Raw genomic sequence first — 18009 nt, forward strand, 5'->3', positions numbered from 1 at the left:
ACGACTCCAGCAGTACAGCCCATCGGGCTTCAGAGTCAGGGACAGCCTCCAGCTCTGTTTCCTTCACCTCCTGTACAGGTGTCCCAGTGGTTAGCTTCACCTGGTGTAGCCCCGCAGTTCACTCCTTATCACATGGGTTTCTCACCAGAGCAGACTTCCTCTCTATTCGTGCCTGAGTCGTCAGTCTCCAGGAGTCTTGGAGCATCATTCAGCGAGTTGACCGGCATGCCTACTCCGCCTCACATGCATACTGCCGGTCCGTCTACAGCAGCTCCAGCTATCATGACTACTCAGAGGCTCCCCTCGTCTGTCGCCTCGTCAGATCCTACGACAGACATACTTGCAGCTTCACAGGCAGCACCAGCCCCAGCTCAGACCCAGACCGCTTCAGCGACACTTCCTGCTTCAGAGGGTCAATCAGTTCAGAGCTCAGGGTCAGATGATGATGGCGCCCAGTTCCATCTTGCTCCACGTACTTCAGCGCCCGACTCGTCCGCTGCAGCCCCACCGTCCGACCCTTAGGTTTTGGTGTTTGACGCCAAAGGGGGAGAGGGTTTGAGTATGTAGACTTAGGGGGAGCGAGTTTTAGGGGGAGCTAGTTATCTAGTATTAGCTTATTATATACATTTGGAGTTTTATTTGTGTGATACACTATTACTTATGCATTCGTGTGTTTACTTTCATGCATACTATTATATATATGTGATAGTGCTATCTACGTGGTTGTGATATTTGACATGTGTGACTTCTACTTTGCTTTATCTATATGTCATATCACTTGTGTAATGCTCATTTGCTTTTGCTTCCGTGTTTATACTACGAAGCAAATGAGCTTTGTTATTTGTACTCATGCTTAATTCATATCCTTTGAGTACATTGTGTTGGCTTGGGTCATATAAGCTTGACTAACTCTTTTGTTCTTATTGACAAAAGGTTATATGAACCAAGCCCGTCAAAAACCTCACTCCATAACATACTCGAGGTGGTATTGTCATCAATCACCAAAAAGGGGGAGATTGAAAGCATCTAGGCCCCTAGTTGGATTTCGGTGATTAATGTTAATACAAGATTACTATGACTAACGTGTGTTTTGCAGAGGCAATTAAGTTAGGTCATGGTAATGGAGATCGATTGGGCAATCGAGGTTGTCATGCCCCTACGATGGAAATCATTTCGGTTTTCAAAGGACGGACGACAAGGTTAAGGATAACTAGTTCTAAGTGTCAATTGGAGTTGGAGAGACACTTAGAGTAGTTTAGGACTTTGTTTTTTCCTTTGGCCGTACTATGAAGGGGGGTATGAACGGGTAGCTTGACCTAGTTGAGTCTAGTGAGTTAGGTGTGATGCACACTTGTTAAAACTAGCTCTAGGTAGCTCCTATGAATGCCTTAGATCCTTTGGAGCAAACATCATTCACATGTGTTCGAACGTTGGAAGTGAATGGAGGGTCAAACACTGACCGGACGCTGGCTCCGGTGCAACCGGACGCTGGCTCCGGTGCAACCGGACGCTGGCCGCAGGGTCCGGTCAGTTCATTTGATTGAGGTGAACAAGTCTGGTGTGACCGGACGCTGGGAGGTCATGTAACCGGACGCTGAGGGCCAGCGTCCGGTCGACTCCAGTAAGGGTCCAGACTTGGGAAAGAGTGACCGGACGCGTCCGGTCAGTGTGACCGGACCCTAAGTATCCAGTGTCCAGTCGTTTACAGTAAGCATCCAAGAGCGACCGGACGTGTCCGGTCGGTACTGACCGGACCCTGACAGCGTCCGGTCATCACTTGAAAACTGTACGCGGGTTGAACTGACCGCAGCGTCCGGTCAAAACGATCGGAGCGTCCGGTCATCCCGCAGAAGCTCATAACGGTTCGTTTTTCAGGCTGGCTTATAAATAGAAGCTCCACTCGTGAGTGGAGCATCTTTTGCTCATTCCAACAGCTGAGAAACACGTTTGTGAGTGCCAAGAAGAGCAAGGTCCTAGTGAGGTGTTTGTGATTTGAGAATCCAAGAGAGTAGCCTCACTAGCAAATCAAGAGTAGCAAAGTGTGCATCCATCTTCTCATTAGGCTTCGCGTGGTCAAGTGAGAGTTCGTGCTTGTTACTCTTGGTGATCGCCATCACCTAGACGGCTTGGTGGTGATTGGGAGTTTGGTGTTCACCCGGCGGAGCTTGTGGGTGACCCAACTCAAGTTGTGAGCGGTTTTGGGTGATTCGCCGCGACGGAGTGTCGAAGAATCAACCCGTAGAGAGCACTTGATCCTTGCGCGGATCAAGGGGGAGCTACACCCTTGCGCGGGTGCTCCAACGAGGACTAGTGGGGAGTGGCGACTCTCCGATACCTCGGCAAAACATCGCCGCGTTCCTTTCTCTCTCTACTTACTTTTAGTACTTACTTTGAGTATTTACTTTGAGCAATTCGATACTTGTTTTACATCCATAGAATTGCTTGCTAGAGTAAGTTTGGAACATAGGTTGCGAGGTTGTTGTGCATTAGTTTGATATAAACACTTTTCTAGGCACAAGGGGTTAATTGGGCTATCCGTAGGATTTGATTATTGCAAGAGAATTTAGAATTAGCCCAATTCACCCCCCCCCCCTCTTGGGCATCTTGATCCTTTCACCTCGGCCTTTCTGGTCTTGACCACGATGTCGTCTACGTAGGCCTCGATGGTCCGCCCAATGTTGTCGCCAAAGACCTGGGTCATGCACCGCTGGTACGTGGCACCGGCGTTTCTAAGGCTGAAGGGCATCGTCACGTAGCAGTACATGCCGAATGGTGTGATGAAAGAAGTCGCGAGCTGGTCAGACTCTTTCATCTTGATTTGATGGTAACCAGAATACGCATCAAGGAAAGACAGGGTTTCGCATCCCGCCGTGGAGTCAACAATCTGATCGATTCGGGGTAATGGGAAGGGGACTTTTGGACAGGCTTTGTTCAAACCGGTATAGTCTACACACATCCTCCATTTCCCACTTTTCTTCCTAACTAACACAGGGTTAGCCAACCACTCCGGGTGGAATACTTCCTTGATGAACCCGGCCGCCAGTAGTTTCTGCACCTCCTCACCGATGGCCCTACGCTTTTCCTCGTCGAAGCGGCGCAGGCGTTGCCGTACCGGTCTAGAGCCGGCTCGGACGTCCAAGGCGTGCTCGGCGACTTCCCTCGGTATGCCCGGCATATCCGAGGGACTCCATGCAAATATGTCGGCATTCGCACGGAGGAAGTTGACGAGCACGGCTTCCTATTTGATGTCGAGGGTGGCGCTGATCCTCAGCGCCTGGTCGTCGGGGCAGGCGGGGTCGACTGGGATGAGTTTGATGGTTTCCGCGGGCTTGAACGCCCCTGCGCGACGCTTGGAGTTAGGCACCTCGCCACTGAGTTGGTCGAGGTGGGCGATGAGGGTCTCGGCCTTCGCAAGAGCCTCGGCGTACTCGATGCATTCAACGTCGCAGTCGTATGCATGTTCGTACGTGGACTCAGTCGTGATGACACTGCTAGGGCCTGGCATCTTGAGCTTGAGGTAGGTATAGTTGGGCACTGCCATGAACTTGGCGTAGCACGGCCGCCCCAGAATGGCGTGGTAGGCTCCCCCGAACCCGACTACCTCGAAGGTGAGGACTTCCTTGCGGTAGTTGGAGGGGGTGCCGAAGCAGATAGGAAGGTCGATGCGCCCGAGGGGTCGCATGTGCTTCCCTGGCACGATGCCGTGGATGGGTGCGACATCGCCTCGGAGCCTCGACCGGTCGATCTCCAAGAGCTCCAGGGTGTTGGCGTAGAGGATGTTGAGGCCGCTGCCTCCGTCCATCAACACCTTGGAGAGTCGGGTGTTGCCGATGATAGGGTCGACAACCAGTGGGTACTGCCCGAGATTCGGAACATGGTCAGGGTGATCATCTCAATCGAAGGTGATCGCCTCCTGAGACTAGTCAAGGTACTGGGGGGTGGCCACCTTGACCGAGAAGACCTCCCGGCGTTCCCTCTTGCGCTGTCGCGCCGTAAGGCACGCCGAGGGCCCGCCGAAGATCATGAAGGCATTGCGTACCTCGGGGAACCCGTCGTCCTTGTCCTCGTCCCGGTCGCTGGCGCCCTTCTGCTTGGCGTCGTCGTCGGGGAGCCCGAGCCTGGCGTAGTAACGTCGTAGCATGGAGCAATCCTCGAGGGCATGCTTGACCGGGCCTTGGTGATAAGGGCATGGTTTCTTGAGCATGTCGTCGAAAGGCCTAGGGCCTTTGGGGCCTCGGGGATTCTTGCGTTCTACGGCCCCGACCAGATCAGCCTCCATGACCTCCTGCTTCCCTGGGCGCCCCTTTTTCTTTCTCTTAGGGAGGTGGGAGGCTGAGGCATCGGGGGCCTCGTCCCTCTGTTTTCCCTTGGCGTCGCTGTCAGGGAAGATGGCACCGATGGCCTCCTCGCCCGAGGCGAAGTTGGTGGCGATGTCGAGGAGCGCAACAGCGGTGTGTGGCATGTTCCGACCTAGCTCCCGCACCAGGTCTCGGCAGGTGGTGCCGGAGAGGAAAGCCTGGACGATCTTCGAGTCGCCGATGCTGGGCAACTCGGTGCACTGCTTGGAGAAGCGCCGGATGAAATCTCGGAGAGACTTGCCTGGTTTCTGGCGGCAACTCTTAAGGTCCCAGGAGTTTCCGGGCCGTACGTATGTGCCCTAGAAATTCCCAACGAAGACCCTAACCAAATCGCGCCAGTCGTGGATTTGTGAGGGAGGGAGGTGCTCGAGCCAGGCTCGCGCCGAGTCTGACAAGAGCAAGGGGAGGTTACGGATGATGAGCAGGTCATCATCCGCGCCACCTAGCTGGCAGGCCAGGCGGTAGTCGGCAAGCCAGAGTTTGAGGTTGGTCTCACCGCTGTATTTCGCGAGGTTGGCTGGTTGCCGAAAACGGGCCGGGAACTGGGCGACACGGATAGCTCTGCTAAAGACTCGAGGGCCAGGAGGCTCAGGAGAAGGACTGCGGTCTTCCTCGCTGTTGTAGCGGCCACCTCGGTGCACGTGGTAGCCTCGGGCAGGCCCCTCACCGTCGTGGCGTCGTCGTCGGCCGACCACCTCGTGGTCTCCCTGCACCTCGTGTCGATTGTCGAGGCAGTCAAGAAGCACGGGGACCTTGTGGGCTATCGGTGCTCGAGCAGGTTCGAGACGAGCTGAGGCTTCCCTGTCCTGCCGAGGCGGTGCCACGGGCAGGTTCGAGACACCCCTATGCCGTCGGGAGGCGGAACTCTCGGCCTGCTGAACCGCAGCGGTCTCTAGGAGATCTCGGAGCTCGCCGCGGACCCACCGACCCTCCGTGGTAGAAGGCTCGGGCATTGCGCGAACCAACATTGCCGCAGCCGTGATGTTCTGGCTAGCGCGATTGAAGATCGGGGGTTGCTCACTCCCTTCGTCGTTATGGATGCGGTGATGCATGTCGAGGGCCCTCCGTCGGGCTCCCCCGCCTTCGCCGTAACCTCGCTGTTCCTGTTCGAGAGAGTCTCGAAGCTGCTGCAGAAGGAGTTGGTCTTGCTCGACCTTGGCCTAGAGCTCACGGTGCTATTCTAGGTCTGGGCGCTGAGGTCGCGCAAGAGCGACGTTCTCATTTCATGCGGCCGGCAGGACGGCGCGTGGAGGTGTAGCGACGCCCGCGCCGGGGCGGAGCGGGGAACGGCTACCTGCCCCCTCGTCCTCTTCGCCCGCCCTCGGCATCCTGAGCCCGACATGAAAACATTCACGAGTGGGGTCGTAGGTGCCTTCGTCGTCGGAGTCGGAGTAGCCGAAGCAGTAGTCGCTTGCGGCCAAGAACTGGCGCAAAGCCCCAGGGTTGTGGAGTCCGGAGAAATCCACCTCAGGCCATGCCTCGTCCTCGTCCGAGGAGTCGGAGTAGGTGCTCAGGTCGAGAGCGAAGTGCTGGCGGTGTTCCGAGGGGTGCTCGTGAGCGGCAGTGTAAGCGTAGGCGTAAGAGGCGGTGGCATTTCTCAACCCAAAGGGGTATGGGGACGGTGCCGTCTCCCGATTCTGCCCCATCGGGGTCGGCTCTTCAGGGAGTGGTGGAGCGGAGCTTGACGACTGGGCATCGCCGCGTGCCACAGGCAAGTTTCCTTTGTCCAAGCTCAGGCTAGATAGGTCCCCAGCCAGGGACCCTGTGCCAACAGCTGGTCGTAGGACATCGGTGGGGGGTGGCGTGTCGCCCCAGATTCGCGTAGCGTCGGGGTGGCCTTGTTCGTGCCGTGCTTGGCGAGCGCGGCGAGAGCGGCCGCCCGGACGCCGCCTGCGCCTGGGCTACCGGGGTGTAACTTCATCGTCGGACGGTGGGGCTCGAGGAGTGAGGAGCACCATGTCGTACTCATGCCCTAGAGACATGAACTCTAGGGTCCCGAACCAAACCACGGTGCCGAGACGCAATGGTCGTATGGGGTCTGCCATCCGGATCCTGCTGGGATGACGAAAACGACACGCAGCGTCCCCTACCTGGCGCGCCAACTGTCGGTGTTTCGGACCGGGGGGTCCTCAACCAACCAGTGAATTTGTTCTGCGTGCTCCCGATTCCGGATGGTGATGCAAAGAGACACAAGGTTTATACTGGTTCAGGCAATCGAGGCCCTACGTCCAGTCTGAGAGATCGATCTTGTATTCCTTGCACCGAGGTGCTCGTAGTAGGGGGTTACAAGCTAAAGGAGAGAGGGAGCTGGTCCCAGGTCTCGGCAGGGTGTCGCGCGGGCCGCTTGAGACGTTGCTCTCAGGCGGCAGGAATGTGTGTGTATGTGTCTGGGTGTTACCCGGTGTTCCCCCCCCCCTAAAAGAGCCCAAGTCCTCTCCTTTTATAGCCTAAGGGAGGACTAGGACGGTACATGAGCTAACTATACGACGCCGTGTGAACAGAGGCGGCGTGTCCGGGCCCTGTAGCCTGTTCCTGTGGCGGTGTGGTCGTCGGAGTGGCCCGTCCTTGGAGCACTGGGGCGGCGTGGCCGTCCCATCAGATCCTGTGCGTCGTGGGAGCCCCGGGATTGCTTCGGAGTGGGTGCGGCGGTGGACGTGCAGGCTACTGTGGATGGACTGCGCGCGAGGCCGAGACTTGGTCGGTGTCGAGGCTGCACCGTGGTGGAGGGGTCTCGGCAGGCGTGAACCCCAAGATAGCCGAGACCTTGGTGTACAGTGCCGAGGCTTCGAGTGGGCGGCTGATCATGGGTACAGTGTTAGGACACAGTGGCCGGTAATCCCCGCCGTACCCTGTCCCAGCTGGTACGGCGCTGATCGTGGATACAGCGTTAGGACACAGTGGCCGGTAATCCCCGCCGTACCCTGTCCCAGCCGGTATGGCGCTGATCGTGGATACAGCGTTAGGACACAGTGGCCGGTAATCCCCGCCGTACCCTGTCCCAGCCGGTATGGCGCTGATGCGACCTCGGGTCGCGTCGGCCATTCTGTGGCGTTGAGCCGTTTGTCCGGCTGAGATTGCGGGAGTGGTTGAGGCATTAATGGGACACGACACGTTGTCCGGGGGGTCGGTCGAGGCGGGGGATGACGGGCTGCGGGCGACCCGGCCTCGAGCGACACGGAGACTGAGGCCTCGCGCGAGACGGAGATCGGGCTCCTTGCCAAGGCCTCGCGCGAGATGCCTCGCGCGATACGGAGAATGTATCCCTTGCCGAGGCCTTCCCTGGAGAGCCTCGGGCGAGACGGAGACGGCGCTCCTTGCCGAGGCCTTCCCTGGGGAGCCTCGCGCGAGGCGGAGTTTGCGTCAGGATGCCGAGACCTCCTGCTCGAGGCTCGAGGCGAGGAGGAGGACCCAGTGGGCTCGGTCGTGGCAGGTGAGGGGCCCACGGCTTACCTTCTAGCTTCATTTTTCAGAGGGGATTTTAGCGACCCGTTTGATGTTTGCTTGGGGTACCCCGTTCTAAGGTACCCGACACCCTTGCTGGAAAACTGCTGCTTCAATACTCTTCGGGGCTTGTATTTTGTGTCAACTATCAGATCAACCATTGTTCCACATGTTTTGTTTTCAGCACTGTGCATATATACCATTGAATACTCAGGTGAGTTTTCATTTCATGAACCACCCGACTAGATCATCTTCTTTTCTCTTAATTCTATCTTCCATTAATTACTGGTACTGCGGATTCTCTGATGCTGCTTTCTTTCTTGCACCAAATCATTGGATCAAGTCGTTTTGCATTGAAGTTCCAATATTTTTACATATTTTTTCATCCAATCTTCATGCAATCTGCTTGCTTTACATCCTGAAGACCTAACAAGGTGTATATGACAAACTTGACACAAATGTTAACCCCCAATGACTAATTATCACTAAAGTCACCAAAATCACCAAATATATGGCTTAGGAGAAATGTTTTCTACAACCACATCTCCACATATCACTGCCACAAATCCCGAATTACCTTGAGTGCCAAAAACCACCAAGGAAAGGGGTTAAACCGCCAAGGAAATGATCCTTGGCCACAAACCGTCAAGCAAATTCACTCAAGGATAAAAGACAAGGGAAATTAGTTTCCTTGGCGGTTTTGGCACTCAAGGATGATTTCCTTGGAGGCTGGCCACCAAGTAAACTGGGGCCATACTTAATTTGGCAAAGGGCCAAGAAAATGTTACAACCGCCAAGGAAAGTAGTTTTCTTGGGGTCGATAGCCGCCAAGTAAACTAATTTTCTTGAGGGCCAACTACCTCCAAAGAAACACTCTAGACCGCCAAGGTAATTGTTGTTTCCTTGGCTGCTCTTCACCTCCAAGGAAATTATTGTTTTCCTTGACTGCATTAACCGCTAAGTTAATTTTGACAAGGTGTATATGACAAACTTGACACAAATGTTAACCCCCAATGACTAATTATTACTAAAGTCACCAAAACCACTAAATATATGGCTTAGGAGAAATGTTTTCTACAACCACATCTCCACATATGCACGAATCTTAGTGATTTCCATGGCAACATTTTTAAATGCTTTCCACTCAGCGGTGTAGATAAAACTAGGTAATCAGACGATTGAAGATTAATAAAGTTCAAAGAATAAAACCATGACCAGCTCATTGTCTGTAGAGTTGAAATAACAATGAGAATTGCTCCGATTCGTTGAAATGCCATTTCGATGTACCAGATACGCTAATTTTTCCCCGGGCACTGCTTGCAGAACATGGATGAGGATGTGGAGAGAGCCATCAAGATGGAAGACGCAAAGAAATGGTTGGATGAATTTCAACCTGTTGGCCGCCAGGCAGATATAAGGAACCTTTACGACAACAGTCGAATAGTGCGACCTGTGTATGGGATTGCTGGGGTTGGCAAATCATATATCGTCAAACATGTCTACTACAAGCAAGTGATTGATCAAAGCGGAATTTTTAAAAAGTTCGGTTGGGTGGATGTATCACATCCATTCAATTTAAGGGACTTCTCATGGAGCTTACTCTTGGATTTGCACTCGGGATCGCTCCAACCTGGGAGCATATTGAGAATCAGGGACCCAGTTCAAGAGTGTCGTAAGCTTCTGCAAAAACATGACTGTCTCATTGTTATTGACGGTCTGCAATCCACGGAAGAGTGGAAATTGATAAGAGCAGCCTTGGCCATAGAAAGTAATAATAGAAGCCGTATCATTGTCATTGCAAATGAAGAAAGTGTTGCCACATTCTGTTCAAAAAACTGCTGGAACGTTCAAGGCCTAGAAATTGACGAGGCACTTGAGCTCTTCAAGAAAAGGGTAACCATACTTATAACCACCCATATGCACATATCTTTCAAATATTCTCAAAGTGGGTTGTCTACATAAGTGCTAGTACAAAATTTTAATCAGGTTGCCATATGCAAATACCCTCCACGCAATGTTAATGTTAGTAGTGCACAGTAACCCACGTCGAAATCTTAATGTAACTTTTTCGCAAAAAAAAAAGAAATCTTAATGTAACTAATAATTGGAGGCCTTGAACCAAGCCTCCACATTATTCCTTGCGGTGCTAAAAAATGATAAATCCTATAATTCTAATTATAATAAAAAAAAAGTATCGACCTTTAATCTGGTATACTAATTGTTAGGGCCAATAGTAGCTATTGCATCCATTTTCTAAAAAAATTACACACCTCTACTGTTATGAAAAAACACATAAAGTAACCTCCAAAATTTATGTGTATATTACCTACATCTATCATAATAAAAATAAATTACAATAATCCACTAAATTTGTATCTAAATTACCCACCCTGCCACTACCATTATGAAAAATAATACAAAGTAACACATAAACTTGATTTTCCAAAACCCATATCTACCATTGACAAATATAATATAAATAACCCCTTCAATGTGTATTTCAATTACCACCCCTACCTGTATAGTTAAAAAATAAATTAAATATCCCTCAAAAGTCAAAACTTAAGAGTGGTCAAGTAGTTTAGAAAAAAGCATATGTTGTACTTATGTTGATATTTACATATAGATTTATGTGATATTTTTCTTTTTTATAACAGTGGAGGGTGAAATTTGTTAGAAGGCCTTAGTTTAAACTATATGTGTGGATATACCCACACATATTTTAAACTTTAAATCTATTGTGATAGGTATCAATATTTAAACTTTGGGTACGTGTTTGGTTAAGACCTTAGTTTAAGCTATATCCTTTCTTGTTGTAGCCCCTATAACATGACATCAAGAATCTAGATGTTTTTTCAAAATATATTCTTATTAATTGCTAGAGTTTTTATCTTCGTTTTAAGTTAAAATACTAATGATTATTGTGTATTTTATTGAAACCTATACTTATATTTATGAAAGAATTAATTTGAGGCATAAACTGTATGTTAGTTACTACAATCACGAAAATAGTCGTTTTGTCGCTATAAACTTTAAATTTATGCTTTCAAGTAATTATTAGTCTATTAGTACATTATCATAAAATAAAGCATATTTTGTACAGTTAAACAATTGTGTAGATATGTTATATGAGTCAATGTATAGAATACATCTATTGTAAAAGCATACACAATTAATTGTTGTGGACCATTAATATATTTTTAAATGAATTTTTAATGGCATTGGTATGTGATTGATAAAGGGAGCATTTTTTATTATTTCTAAATCATAAAATATATATTTATCTCTCATGTAGTCCTGGTCTTTATGGTGACATAGGGGGCATGTATGTTTACACTAAACTAATCGTTTATATACTAATGGTTATAGAAGTGGTTATTTAAAAACATATATGGGCATAATTTGTGGTTTATTAACTTTCTTTGTAACAGTAGATGCTAGTAAATTAGAAATAAATTTAAGGGGATATGTTATTTTAACTTGATCAGAGGAGGGGACTAGCTATTTCTTATGCCAATTTAAGTGTTTACTTGGGTCATCTATTGTAGTGAGAAGTCACATAGCTGGCTGATTTGATGCAAATGTTGGGAGTTAATTTGGATTATCTTTCTTAATGCATATATGGGTAATTTCCATGGAAACTTAGGAGTCTACTTGATATTATCTTTCATAATTGCATTGGTAGGTAATTTCAATGGAAATTTAGTTGGGTTCCTTTATATGTAGATTTAAGGGTTGCTTGGTTCCACATTGGTCTGATAATAATCATACATTTTTTTCTTTTTTATCTTTGGCTCCGATTGGTGGTGCAACTCTTAGTTTGCAATTTGAACACCTAAACGCGTGATTATACTAATTAACTGTAGGTCTGGCTAGCTTTCTAGTAAACTTCGTATCTAAATTATTGCTCATCTTTACAAAAAAAACTCATTCGTTGACAGGCATCGGAGAAGGCGAACACTTTCTGGCCATCTGACCCAAGCCCTGCCGTCACTGAGCGAGCAAAAAGTATCCTACACAAGTGTGGTGGACTTCCCAAACTGATAGTTGCTATTGCTGATTTCACGGCCGACGGATGGCCATTCCCCACTGATAATTTTATGTGGGAGTTGGAGAACCGCCAAGAGTTTGGTAGTTTACAGAATCTGTTTGCCTGGGTGCATTCCTACTTTCATTCCTGCAAGGATTCGCTCAAGCCATGTATCTTCTATCTGTCAATCTTCCCTTTGAACCATAAAATTCGGCGGAGGCGTTTGGTGCGGCGTTGGATCGCTGAAGGCTACTCCAGGGACACCAAGGAAAAGACTGCTGAGGAGAATGGGGAGGACTCCTTCTACGATCTATGCATGCTAAACATGATCCAAGTGCCAGGGTCGACAAGTTTGAGCTTTCTCATGAGGATGCCCTTGTGCCAAGTCAATGGTTTCATTCGTGAATACATTATCTCACGGTCAATGGAAGAGAACCTTGTATTTGCACTGGAGGATCACTGCAGCGTGAATTCGCAACACACAGGACGACATCTCACCATAGGGAGCACCTGGGACAGAGAAAGGATTGTGTATCAGAGCATCGACTTCTCACATCTGCGGTCACTGACCGTTTCTGGCAAGTGGGAGTCATTCTTCATCTCAGACAAGATGAGGCTACTCCGGGTGCTTGATCTGGAGGACGCATCATCAGTAACTGATGGTGACCTGGAACCGATAGCCAAGCTGCTGCCCCGCCTCAAGTTCCTCTCCCTTAGAAGGTGCCAAGAGATCAGAACTCTGCCAGATTCCTTTGGTCGCCTAAGGCAGCTCCAAACTCTGGATATCAGACACACCTCCATAGTCACGCTGCCAGCAAGCATCACAAAGCTACAGAAGCTGCAGCACATTCGTGCCGGTACCACTGTTCTAATGGGTGATGACTCTAACACTACTGTTGAAAGTAGCCTTCCAGCACCAACACCACCAGAAGCAGCATCAACGTCGTCGCCATCCTTGATTACGCCACGTGCTGCTACTGTGGTGTCCTGGGTCCGGACGGTGGAGCTGTGGGCACGCCACTGGCAGCTGCTTCCTGGCTCTCGTAATGGTGGCGTGGAGGTGCCTCGAGGGATTGGGAGAATGATGGCCTTACATAATGTCAGTGTCATCGACGTCAGTGTTGCAAGCGGGCAGGCTATTCTGGAAGAGCTCAAGAACCTCACGCAATTGCGTAAGCTTGGAACGCAATTGCGTAAGCTTGGAGTGTCTGGTGTCAATCTGGAAAACTGTCAGGGGTTGTGTTCTGCTATCTCAGGTCTAGCCCATTTGCAATCCTTGTCAGTGTGGCTCGACAAGAATCAAGCTGGGTGTTTGGATGCCATTTCCTCCCCTCCCGAGGAACTACGGAGCCTTAAGCTATACGGATGGGTAGGCAAGTTGCCAGCATGGATCAAGGAGCTAATCAATCTTAATAAATTGAAATTACAGATGGACATGATAACGCAAGATGAGGTGGACCTCCTCATGTATTTACCAAGCCTATGGACTTTGTGTCTTTCTTCGCCTATGGACCTCCTCATGTATTTACCAATATGGAGAGCTCCGGTTCAGGGAATGTTTTCGCCAACTCTTTGTCCTCGAGATTGCTTGCAATTTCAGGTTAAAGGCTGTTACGTTTGAACCTATGGTAATGCATTGGCTTGAGGTCCTGAAGATCCGCTGCTATGATGTAATGTCCCTGAAATTTACAGGGATAAAGGAGCTAGGCGATCTCAGGGAAGTCACACTTAGTGGATCCTATGATGACAAGGTGAAGCAACACTTGCAGAGCCAACTTGATGAGCATCCGAGGGAAATGAAGCCTGTTTTGAAGGAGGAACCAGGTTGGTCTTGATGCTCATTGCCTCCGCATCCATTCACATTTATTTGGAGGACTACTCGGCTGCTGCTATTTTTATTTCCCTTCCCTCTCTCCCCTACTATGCTTGGTCCAGTCTATGACTTGTATCCCTAGCTAACTTCAGCATAATAATATATGAATAATGCATGTTACCAGTGAAGAACTCTTTATATACCTGTTGACATTCATTTGAGTGACGGATCTAGGATTTTGCTATAAGGTATGTGTATGCCGCGTCAAAATTTTTATATATAATATGGTAAAATTCATTTGAAAATTCGGTTAAAAAAACAAAAAAAAAAAGTCCCACAAATCGGTATTCAAGTGAAAACTAGCATAATCAATCATTCTTATGTTTAATAATTTGTATAAATTATCCTTCCTCTATTGCAGATATGAATCGAATCTTTATTTCTTACTTGATTAAATGGATGCTACTCGTGTCACCACATTCAGATACTTGCAACAGTCTGTCAGCCTTGAGTGCTGCTCACAAAGGCTCCCTAGCTTGCTACCTGATGCCGAGGAAATAACAATTCCGTAGCTTCTAGAAAATATGATATCAAATAAGCTTCTAGAAAATATAATATCATATAAGCTTCAGAAGAAAGTTAGACGGGATCGTCATTTTGTTAGCGGTGTTTATAGTTCAGGAAAAGAGATCTCCGTGGCCACCAGATCAAGGCTTCTACAAGTCTGCGTGTGAGTGGACGAGCGGCGTCGCCTCTGCATCAGGCAAGCGAAACAGCGCATGCGCGGCCCCTGCCGCTTGGGATCGCAACTTGCTAGGCAAGCTGCAGATAAAGCGGCACGGCGCTTGAGATTGCAAGGCTGGCGAAACATCATGATTTTTTTTCCTAGTTCCATACAGATGCGGTTTGTACACCCTTCGGTTTGGCTGGCTCCAGCTTGTACTCCTGTCGCGGAGGTGCTGGCCTTACAGCTCCCGAGTCCTAGCTCTGCTGGATGAAGGATCGAAACGGACGACCAGAGGGGGGTGAATGGTCGCGGAAGTCAAAAATAATTTCTAACCCTTCCCCTAAACATAAAACCTGATTAAATCACGTTTTTCAAATCTGGCCAGAACTCTATGTACCTAGTAAACCTGATGTGGACGAAAATCCATAACTCCGATCGACCTAAAAATTTGTCAGATTAAACTAGATGAAATTACGAAACTAACCCAACTGGAATCACGTCAATCGGACTTACGGATCTTGAGATAAAAATAAAACAAGCAGACTATGTCAGATGCTGACGAGAATTGTAAAGAACCAATCGAGATGCACAAGATCAATCATTATAGATGAAAGATTAAATTGAGTAATTGAACTTACAAAAGTGCATCTAGCCTCCGCCCGAACATCCTCCCTCTCTTAATCGGAGAGATCAACAAAAACCTCTCACTAGAATTCAAACCCTAGGCTAGACCGGAGAGAGGAAAACTAAACCGTGGAACCCGGGGCACGAGTACTGTTCACGGGTACTGTTCCCGCGTGAATAGTAACTCGCCGAGAGTCCATAACGTTCCTCCTTCTCAACCCTAGGTACCACATATTTGTATCTCCAAAGGGTGGCACGACCTATTTTCACATAACCCCCTACGCTAAATAAATCCAACGTAGGGGCGTAAATTCCAATTACGTCCTCCATGGCAAATTCCGCGATGTCCGCGATCCCTCCATCTCCGCGATGTGATCCTCGCGATGTCGCCGCACGACCATCCGAAATCGTATCGCGATCGCCAGAATTTTCCATCTTTGGCCAACGCCTGCCGCACGGGCGTCCCGGTACGATGCATGGCTTTGTGGCTCAACCAGCGAACCCCGGATTTTGTGGCATAATCCGAAAACCTCCCTCGACGTCCTCCCGCCATGTAGCCAGGTACAGTAGACGTACACCGCACGATCACCTGTCCCTCGAACGCAAGCCTCGATCCGCCCTTCTCCGCCCCCGTGGTTTTTTCGACGCGGCATCCTATCTTCGTTCTTCACTCGTCGCCGCATGTACCTTGTCTCCACCTGTCACCTGCAACCACAACCTGCCAAGAGACACGTCACACGCACACCGTGTTGTCAATCGCTCATCACCAAGGTGCTAGCCCACTGGCATCTCAATCTCCCCCTTGATGAGTGCATTGACAACACCACACCGCACAAATTTATTCGTACTGAAAAAGAAAAATAAAAAGAAAGAAAAAGAAACGATCTTAATCCCCAAAGACATGGGCTAGCGAAAAAGCTAGGCTCGACACAATCAAGACAGAAATTCACTCTCCCCAAAGTGAATCAAAAGCCATATCAATCTCCCAAAAGCAATCTCAGCAGCAAAACTCACAAATTTCAGCAAAACTCCCCCTCAACCCCTCAAAACAAGCATGCCAAGTCTCAGCAAAAACGAATTCAAACTCCCCCTGCAAGAATGAACGAACTCCCCCTGCAAGAATGAATTTGTGCGCTACTCACTCTCCCCCTTGTTGACAAAGCACTCCATCAAGATAAAATGCAAGGAACCAATTTAGAGAAAAGCATGTGAGAAAGCACAAGTTGAAGCTTCTGAGACATATGCCAAATACTTATAAAAGCTAACCAACAACACTAGCTACCCAGAGAAGGAACAATACAATGCCATGACCAATAAAAATTTAGAACTGAAATCTGTTTGAAAACTAATGTGCCAGGCAAAAACATGCACATTCCAAACTCAGTGCAAAGCTGAAGACAAAACATATAGCGAGCTCACACGACAGATACACAGCTTCAGTCAAAGTTCACTGCAACGCCCACAAATGCATTCACTTGTCATATTTAATTCTGACTTTTGTGAGCATGATAAGCAGGGATATGGGAAGCAAGAGTTGTGCCCAGCCAGTTTGTTTAATTTTGTTTATGAGCGAGAACCAGCAGGGACATGGGAAAAACAGAGTTGCGCCCATATTTAAATTTTCAGTAAGGCAAGCAGATCATGAGCTAAATAGCAGAGATATGGGAATTCAGAGTTTTTGCTCACAACCATACTATGCACTCCCGAGTTAAAACTTGTATTGTGAGTTACATTTGCAGTGAAAACCCATTAAAAGAAGCTGACTACCGAACCATGAGCAAGATATATGTCAAGTATTCAACAAGTCACTAGATCCAGAAAAGCAAGCATAGCCCAACATAATTTTTTAAGTATATATCTGTGCTGTTTTCAAAATAAAAATTGGTCAAGCAAAGCATTCAAACCTCTCCAAAAGCATCGATCGCAAACTAGCCAAAACAAGTATAAGGCATATGTAACTGAAGCAACTTACAATGATACTAGAATGGGTAACACACCCCGAACTCACCACGCAAACGTGCAAACGTGGTTTGATCGAGTGGTTTAGTCAGAATATCAGCAAGTTGCTGACTAGTATCAATGTATTTAAGCTTAATATCACCCTTCTCAGCATGATCCCTCAGAAAATGATGACGAACCTCAATGTGTTTCGTCTTAGAGTGAAGCACAGGATTCTTTGCAACACTTATAGCGCTAGTGCTGTCACACAAGAGAGGAACGCGAGAAAACGACAAACCAAAATCGCGAAGGGTAGCTATCATCCATAAAAGCTGAGAACAACAACTAGCAGCAGCAACATACTCAGCCTCTGTAGTAGATTGAGCAACATTAGATTGTTTTCTAGAGGACCAAGAAACAAGCGAAGAACCCAAAAATTGGCAAGTACCCGATGTAGACTTTCTATCCAAACGACACCCAGCAAAATCAGCATCCGAATAACCACACAAACTAAGAGTTGAAGCAGCAGAGTACCAAAGGCCAAATGCAGGAGTAAATCGAAGATACCTCATTATGCGCTTCACCGCCTGACGGTGAGAAGTCCTGGGGGACGCCTGAAAACGAGCACACATACACACAGCAAAGTGTATATCTGGCCTCGTAGCAGTCAAGTACAGCAGCGACCTAATCATGCTTCGATATTCCTTCTGATCCACGGGCTCTCCGTCCTCATCAGCATCCAAAGCAGCGCTAGTCGGCATGGGCGTAGAAATTGGCTTCGCATCATCCATCGCAAACTTCTTCAGGACATCCTTCGTGTACTTTCCCTGATGCACAAATGTACCTTCCGAAGTTTGTTTTATTTGTAAGCCAAGAAAGAAATTCAGCTCGCCCATCATAGACATCTCAAATTCTTTACTCATCACATCTGCAAACTTTTTCACAAGAGCATGAGAGGAACCACCGAAAATGATATCATCCACATAAATCTGAACTATTAAAGTGTCATTTCCTTGCCTGAGGAGAAAAAGAGTTTTATCAACTGAACCCATTTTGAACCCGTTTTTAAGCAGAAAAG

The 18009-nt window shown here is 48.3% G+C and overlaps 1 pseudogene; it reads left to right on the forward strand.

The window, feature by feature from the left end:
- The first annotated feature begins 3907 nt into the window (after positions 1–3907).
- On the forward strand, positions 3908–13819 carry LOC136487013 (disease resistance protein Pik-2-like; annotated as a pseudogene).
- Positions 13820–18009: the final 4190 nt, after the last annotated feature.

This window comes from Miscanthus floridulus, chromosome 10 (genome assembly GCF_019320115.1).
Source record: "Miscanthus floridulus cultivar M001 chromosome 10, ASM1932011v1, whole genome shotgun sequence".
Taxonomy (NCBI): Eukaryota; Viridiplantae; Streptophyta; class Magnoliopsida; order Poales; family Poaceae; genus Miscanthus; species Miscanthus floridulus.